The following is an 8,355-nucleotide window of genomic DNA, read 5'->3' as shown; positions in this document are numbered from 1 at the left end:
ATATCTTAAAACTATAGTGGTAAGTATTATTAATATAATTATATTACGCGTGGTGAAAAATATATTTGTATCCCCTATTTATTTGATAAAATAATATTGATCATAATAATAATAAGTAAAAGTTGTATTATTTTGTAATAATAATTATTATTATTCTATAAAAAATAACAATATTTATATTTACTAAAAATGTTATTATGATAAAATGATAATACTAACATAATAGTAAAAATGATATTTTATAATAACAATGATATTTCTATTAAAATAATAACGACGATAGTAATAATAATCATTTTAACAATAATACTAAAATTCAGTTGACTATAACTTCAAATTCGTTCATCGAAACCATTCGATATCTAAATGAAAAGTTTTTAATTTTTCGCTAGCTTTCCAATGACATGCATATCATATACCCTATCTCAGTAGCATATGTATCTAATTCAGGATTCAACAAACCTATCTAAGGACAATATCGAATGTACAAGCATGCATAATTCTATATACTCGAGCACTAGTCAGAGATACACTATTGATATATAAAAGTTAAGTTATGAGTGCTCACGTATCAATATTGAGATTCAATATTGCAGGAAAGTACGTAGACGCAACGGAGATGATAAACACTAGATTGACCTCAAGAGCATACCCATGAACCATACCCATCACCTCCATAGCTATAACCCATAATTTCCTTAGCTTCGACTCATTCAAAAAACTATTTTGAAATCACTCGGACATCACTCCGTCGTAATATTTTATGTATACTAATAATATCTTGAAATAATACAGAGCAAAAATATATATATATATATATATATATATATATATATATATATATATATATATATATATATATATATATATATGTAAATCGATTGAGAGAGTTTAGAGAAATATATTTTCAAGTTTCTATGAAATAATGAAATCTATTGAATACTATTTATAATAGATTTTTGAATTATTAAAGTGAATTATTAAAGTATGAATTATTAAAGTGAATTATTAAAGTATGAATTATTAAAGTAAATTATTAAAGTATGAATTATTAAAGTGAATTATTAAAGTATGAATTATTAAAGTGAATTATTAAAGTATGAATTATTAAAGTGAATTATTAAAGTATGAATTATTAAAGTGAATTATTAAAGTATGAATTATTAAAGTGAATTATTAAAGTTAAAGTAAAGTAAAAGTAAAGTTAAAGTATAGTAAAAGTATAAAACTATATACGTATAATACGCGTATAAATATATATAATATTAATTTAAATCGTTATATATATTTAATAAAATAAAATATAAATATCATTATATTTATTATACTGGTTAAGTAATGAGTTGTCAAAAGTGATTCTAGATATTTATAAAAGTTATATACGTTTTAATAATAAAGTTCTTTTTAAACTGAAAACGTCTTTATACGTTTGAAAATAGATTAATAGAATATTATGGAAACTAATTCTCCACTAACTTTTGTCTAACTTTCGTAAATGACACTTTTTGTTTTTATTTATAAATAGCTTTACAAATTATTCTGAATATCGTTAAGAGGAATAGATTTTCTCAAATCATAGTGGACCTCTCAACAGAGACTTGTAATCATAATTCAATGTTTCTGATAATTCAATCATTTAATATATATATTTTTTAATTTCGTCGAAAATCATATTGAAACAAATACGTTCGTGTAAAGTATTATACATTTAATACTTTATTAATATTCTCAAGTTATAATATATATATACATACATATACATATCTATTTATATAACGGTTCGTGAATCGTCGGAATTTGGTCGAGGTTATAATGAATGTATGAACACAGTTTAAAATTCTTGAGATTTAACTTAACAAACTTTGCTTATCGTGTCGGAATAATATAAAGATTAAAATTTAAATTTGGTCGGAAATTTCCGGGTCGTCACAGTACCTACCCGTTAAAGAAATTTCGTCCCCGAAATTTGATAGAGGTCGTCATGACTAATAATGAGAATGTTATTATAACGATTATAGAGTTTTATCATGTTCAAGAAGAATGGATAAAATAATTCGATTACTCGAAGCGTATGAGGGAAGTTATCGTAAATGAAGGAAATAAGATTATAGTGATTCGTCATATCTTTTGACGTCATCACAATTGATCTCCGAATTTAACGAAAATCTTTGTAATCTATGTTGGATTTGATGCTTCGGTGATTAAGGAGATTATGATTCTCTTCGAATTAATACGATAATCCATCTTGATTTCTCTGTCGGGTATTTCACTATAAATCCACCTCCTTCGTTTCTTTACAACTCACACCTTCTATTCTTTCTCCCTTAACTCATATTTTAAAGTATTTGTCAATATGCTTCATCCAGTACTGATTCTCGATATACTCCTCACTTTCATATCTGTCGTTCTTCTTTTTCATCTGCCTCCGGAAGAATCTATTTACTTCTACTATACTCTCGGTTTTATAGTGTTTTTAGTTCTTCCGTGTCTTTATATTGCTATATGCATCGATATATACGGTTTATAATTTTTGGGTGGTTGTTGGGTTTTATATCTTCCCTTATATTTCAAAGCCCCTGCTTTTGTCTTCTATAATCATTGACATCCACAGTTAATACTCCCTTCTATTTGCTGCGATTTATACTCCAATTTCTATTTTGGAGTTTTGTCCTTTCGTTTCTTCTTCTTGCGATTAAGCAACGTTTGTAATGGTCCAGTATTCGCAGATATGAATTTCAGAATGAACATAGTTAATGTTCTAAGAAGGAAATGGTAATGGCACGATCTTGATTTGTTAATTTACCAGAATACCCTGAAAAGACCGAATCATCAAGAAAATATATTCTTGATATTTTTAGAGATTAAATAGAGTACAAGAGTCGTGTAACATGGAACATGATGACGGCATGGTCTGTGAATCGTCATGTCCCATTAGAAACTCAGCATGACTTACTGTAATATAATCACGTTGATCAAGTGTCATTATATTATACTAACTCATGCTTCAGTTCCCAACACTACTTCAGAACATTCATAATTTAAACTCGAAAGTTTATAGAATATAGAAACTAATAGTTTCTTATATGATGTAACACTGATAGCGCAAAGAGATAAATGACTTCAGATAAGATTAGTTGTGAAAATATCTTCAGAAATATCGCGGATATTTATAATGAAAGATATGATAATATCTTAGAATTTCTAATATTGATGGATGATGATGAAGATTTATCTGTAAGGTTTAGAATAAAGAGTAAGGTATTCGTTAATGACTTTAGCAGGCACTGAATCATTTGAATTCTTTAAAGGCAGATTTAGTCTTTGTGATTTGTCCACAGCCTCCTTCATAGTCTGTTCAATCCGTTTTCCAGTTCTAAACCTTCTCTTTTTCTCAGCTTTTCCACCTTACTATTCTTTGTCATCAAACTTTTTACTGTTAAGATCGTTTACAGTTTTTGATGCTTCGTCAGCATTTCAAGAACTAGTTTGCAGTTCAAAATATTTTTCAGAACTTCACATTCAAAGTATGTAAGTCTAGGAGATAGACGTTTTACGTACACATATAACTGTTGGCGTAGACATGCTGCGAGATTTCAAAATACTGGTTACTGTTTTTCGATGATTCATATGACAATTCTCGTTACAAGATGCGAATGAGTAAATGATGTGATTTCAATAAATATAATGATTTTTCGAAAAGTCAAAGATAATTGAAGTTGTTGGTAAGTTTATTGCTAAGGTGGCGAGATATGAAAGGTCCCCAGTAACGATGACGAAAGGGCAACGTATCTATCGAGGTTATAATAAGACTAGTCCGACAGAAAAGTCGAAGTTTACTTGCTGGAGCTGTGACAAAACTGTCTACTTTGAAAAGGAATTGAAAAGTCATTTTAGCTCATAAATGCCAAAGGGTCTGACACGGATACGCATCGAACTATGACTTTGGCTTCGAGAGCTTTTTAGGTACATAAATGTGGGTAATATGTGGTTGGATCATCATCTCGATTGTTCATTGTTTGAAGTGTCTTCGAAAACTTCGGAGAGTTTGAACACAGTTTGTAATCATTAATATACATATGATGTTCTAACACGGTTTTGAAGTCAAAGTATAGCTTTGAAAGATGTAGGAATCTAAGAGTGATCTCTTCTGTTAAATCATGACTTGGATTTTGATTTGTCAAAATCAGAATGCGTAATCAAATTTGGGTGAGAATGGTTGCTTTGATTTCTATACAAGAATGTATATTGTTGTGAGATTTTGGGAGTATAGTTGATGATTTGCTTAATCAGATTCGAAAAATGTAATATATTAATTGTGAATTTATATATCTCTCGGGTATTACCTACCCGTTAAAAAAAAATTCACAATTAATATTTTGTACAACAGAATTTTATTATAGTCTTTATGAAAATATATATGTGCATATTTTCTTCAGATGTAACATAGATTTAATGAGTTAATATTAAATTAAACTCATTTGATTTACGGTTGAAACTAGAACTGAATAATCCCTAAAGACTTTAGAAATTACATAACTTTTACGGAGTATTTATTCAATAAAATTGAAATTATGAATTAATACTTCGTTATTTGTTGGTGTTTGTAACCCTTGCACCATATTCTCTAAAGCCACTACTCGAGCGCGAAGCTCGTTGACTTCTTCTATTACACCGGGGTGATTGTCGGTTCGGACGAACGGATAAATAAAATCTAGAATTTGATGTAGTATATAATCGTGACGAGATACTCTAAAAATAAGAGAGAAAATGGTGTTTCGGATAGGTTCGCCGGTAAGTGCTTCAGGTTCTTCGCCAAGAGGGCAATGTGGTGGATGGAAAGGATCACCTTCTTCTTGTCTCCAATGATTAAGGAGGCTACGAACCCATCCCCAATTCATCCAGAATAGATGATGACTAATTGGTTGATCCATTCCGGTCACACTGCTTTCGGAACTTGAGTGGGATTCCATTTCGGAATCCGAGGAACTTGAACTGATGACGAATTCCATTTCGTACGATTTGATAAAGGATTTTTCGATACGAAATGATTTTCCGGCTATCGGGTGGTATTCTAACTACATAGAATATCTATATATATATAGATCAAAAGATTTCATAGATTACAGAGGAATTTACGGAATATGTCAGACAAAGTTTACGGTAATAGATACGATAAGATATGATTTAGCAGATACGCTAAGATATGAATTTTGTCTATACACTATTCATGCAATCAATGCAGCAAGACGTGTCTAGACTAAGAATGATAAGCAAGTAATTTCCTAAGGATGGTAAGTAGATGATTTCCGACTAAAAATGATAAACAAAACTTTTGACATGCAGACACGGTCGAAGTCCAGACTCACTAATGCATCTTAACAACTATCAGTTAGACACACTAATGCAAGACCTAGTTCGCTAAGACCACCGCTCTGATACCAACTGAAAGGACTCGTTCATATACATTATAAACGATTCACAATAGTTGATTACATCGCAAGGTATTTGACCTCTATATGATACATTTTACAAACATTGCATTCGTTTTTAAAAGACAAACTTTCTTTACAATGAAAGTTGACGGCATGCACACCATTTCATAATATATCCAACTATAATTGGCTTAATAATAATCTTGATGAATTCAATGACTCGAATGCAACGTCTTTCAAAATATGCCATGAATGACTCCAAGTAATATCCTTAAAATGAGCTAATGCACAGCGGAAGATTTCTTTAATACCTGAGAATAAACATGCTTTAAAGTGTCAACCAAAAGGTTGGTGAGTTCATAGGTTTATCATAACAATCATTTCAATATATTAATAGACCACAAGATTTCCGTTTATAAATATATGTACACTCGTAAGTGTATAAAAGTATTCTATAAGTTGTAGGCACACGGTAACAAGCCTTAACGTTCATGTTTTACCCTCTGAAGTACACCAGATCAGGTGTGTTTAAAATAACCTCGAAGTACTAAAGCATCCCATAGTCAGGATGGGGTTTGTCAGGCCCAATAGATCTATCTTTAGGATTCGCGCCTACCGTACATAGACAAGTAGTTTAATGTTACCAAGCTAAGGGTATATTTCTGGTTTAAACCCACATAGAATTAGTTTTAGTACTTGTGCCTATTTCGTAAAACATTTATAAAACAGCGCATGTATTCTCAGCCCAAAAATATATATAAAAAGGGAGTAATGAAACTCACAATACTGTATTTTATAGTAAAAATACATATGACGTCATTGAACAAGTGCAATGTTGGCCTCAGATTCACGAACCTATATTAATTATATATATTTATATGTTGGTCAATATTTGTCTAACAATTTTTTGATCAAGTCATAGTGTACCACAATCCTAATGCTCGAGACTAATATGAAAAAGTCAACAAAAGTCAACTTGACTCAAAATGACTTCTAAAATTTATACGTGTTTATTATATAACTTAACTATAGTCGTTTTATATATTTAAATATATTTATTAGATTTTATAATAATAAAAGTCATTTATTAATAAAAAATTATATTAACGTTTATATATGATAAAATATACTTTTATATATCTTAAGTAGTAAAATTTATAAAGTTCACTTAATATCTTAAAACTATAGTGGTAAGTATTATTAATGTAATTATATTACGCGTGGTGAAAAATATATTTGTATCCCCTATTTATTTGATAAAATAATATTGATCATAATAATAATAAGTAAAAGTTGTATTATTTTGTAATAATAATTATTATTATTCTATAAAAAATAACAATATTTATATTTACTAAAAATGTTATTATGATAAAATGATAATACTAACATAATAGTAAAAATGATATTTTATAATAACAATGATATTTCTATTAAAATAATAACGACGATAGTAATAATAATCATTTTAACAATAATACTAAAATTCAGTTGACTATAACTTCAAATCCGTTCATCGAAACCATTCGATATCTAAATGAAAAGTTTTTAATTTTTCGCTAGCTTTCTAATGACATGCATATCATATACCCTATCTCAGTAGCATATGTATCTAATTCAGGATTCAACAAACCTATCTAAGGACAATATCGAATGTACAAGCATGCATAATTCTATATACTCGAGCACTAGTCAGGGATACACTATTGATATATAAAAGTTAAGTTATGAGTGCTCACGTATCAATATTGAGATTCAATATTGCAGGAAAGTACGTAGACGCAACGGAGATGATAAACACTAGATTGACCTCACGAGCATACCCATGAACCATACCCATCACCTCCATAGCTATAACCCATAATTTCCTTAGCTTCGACTCATTCAAAAAACTATTTTGAAATCACTCGGACATCACTCCGTCGTAATATTTTATGTATACTAATAATATCTTGAAATAATACAGAGCAAATATATATATATATATATATATATATATATATATATATGTAAATCGATTGAGAGAGTTTAGAGAAATATATTTTCAAGTTTCTATGAAATAATGAAACCTATTAAATTCTATTTATAATAGATTTTTGAATTATTAAAGTGAATTATTAAAGTATGAATTATTAAAGTGAATTATTAAAGTATGAATTATTAAAGTAAATTATTAAAGTATGAATTATTAAAGTAAATTATTAAAGTATGAATTATTAAAGTGAATTATTAAAGTATGAATTATTAAAGTGAATTATTAAAGTATGAATTATTAAAGTGAATTATTAAAGTATGAATTATTAAAGTGAATTATTAAAGTTAAAGTAAAGTAAAAGTAAAGTTAAAGTATAGTAAAAGTATAAAACTATATACGTATAATACGCGTATAAATATATATAATATTAATTTAAATCGTTATATATATTTAATAAAATAAAATATAAATATCGTTATATTTATTATACTGGTTAAGTAATGAGTTGTCAAAAGTGATTCTAGATATTTATAAAAGTTATATACGTTTTAATAATAAAGTTCTTTTTAAACTAAAAACGTCTTTATACGTTTGAAAATAGATTAATAGAATATTATGGAAACCAATTCTCCACTAACTTTTGTCTAACTTTCGTAAATGACACTTTTTGTTTTTATTTATAAATAGCTTTACAAATTATTCTGAATATCGTTCAGAGGAATAGATTTTCTCAAATCATAGTGGACCTCTCAACAGAGACTTGTAATCATAATTCAATGTTTCTGATAATTCAATCATTTAATATATATTTTTTTTTAATTTCGTCGAAAATCATATTGAAACAAATACGTTCGTGTAAAGTATTATACGTTTAATACTTTATTAATATTCTCAAGTTATAATATATATATACATACATATACATATCTATTTATATAACAGTTCGTG

The sequence above is a fragment of the Rutidosis leptorrhynchoides genome, chromosome 4, assembly GCF_046630445.1.
Source record: "Rutidosis leptorrhynchoides isolate AG116_Rl617_1_P2 chromosome 4, CSIRO_AGI_Rlap_v1, whole genome shotgun sequence".
Lineage (NCBI taxonomy): Eukaryota > Viridiplantae > Streptophyta > Magnoliopsida > Asterales > Asteraceae > Rutidosis > Rutidosis leptorrhynchoides.
This window is presented reverse-complemented; position numbering follows the sequence as displayed.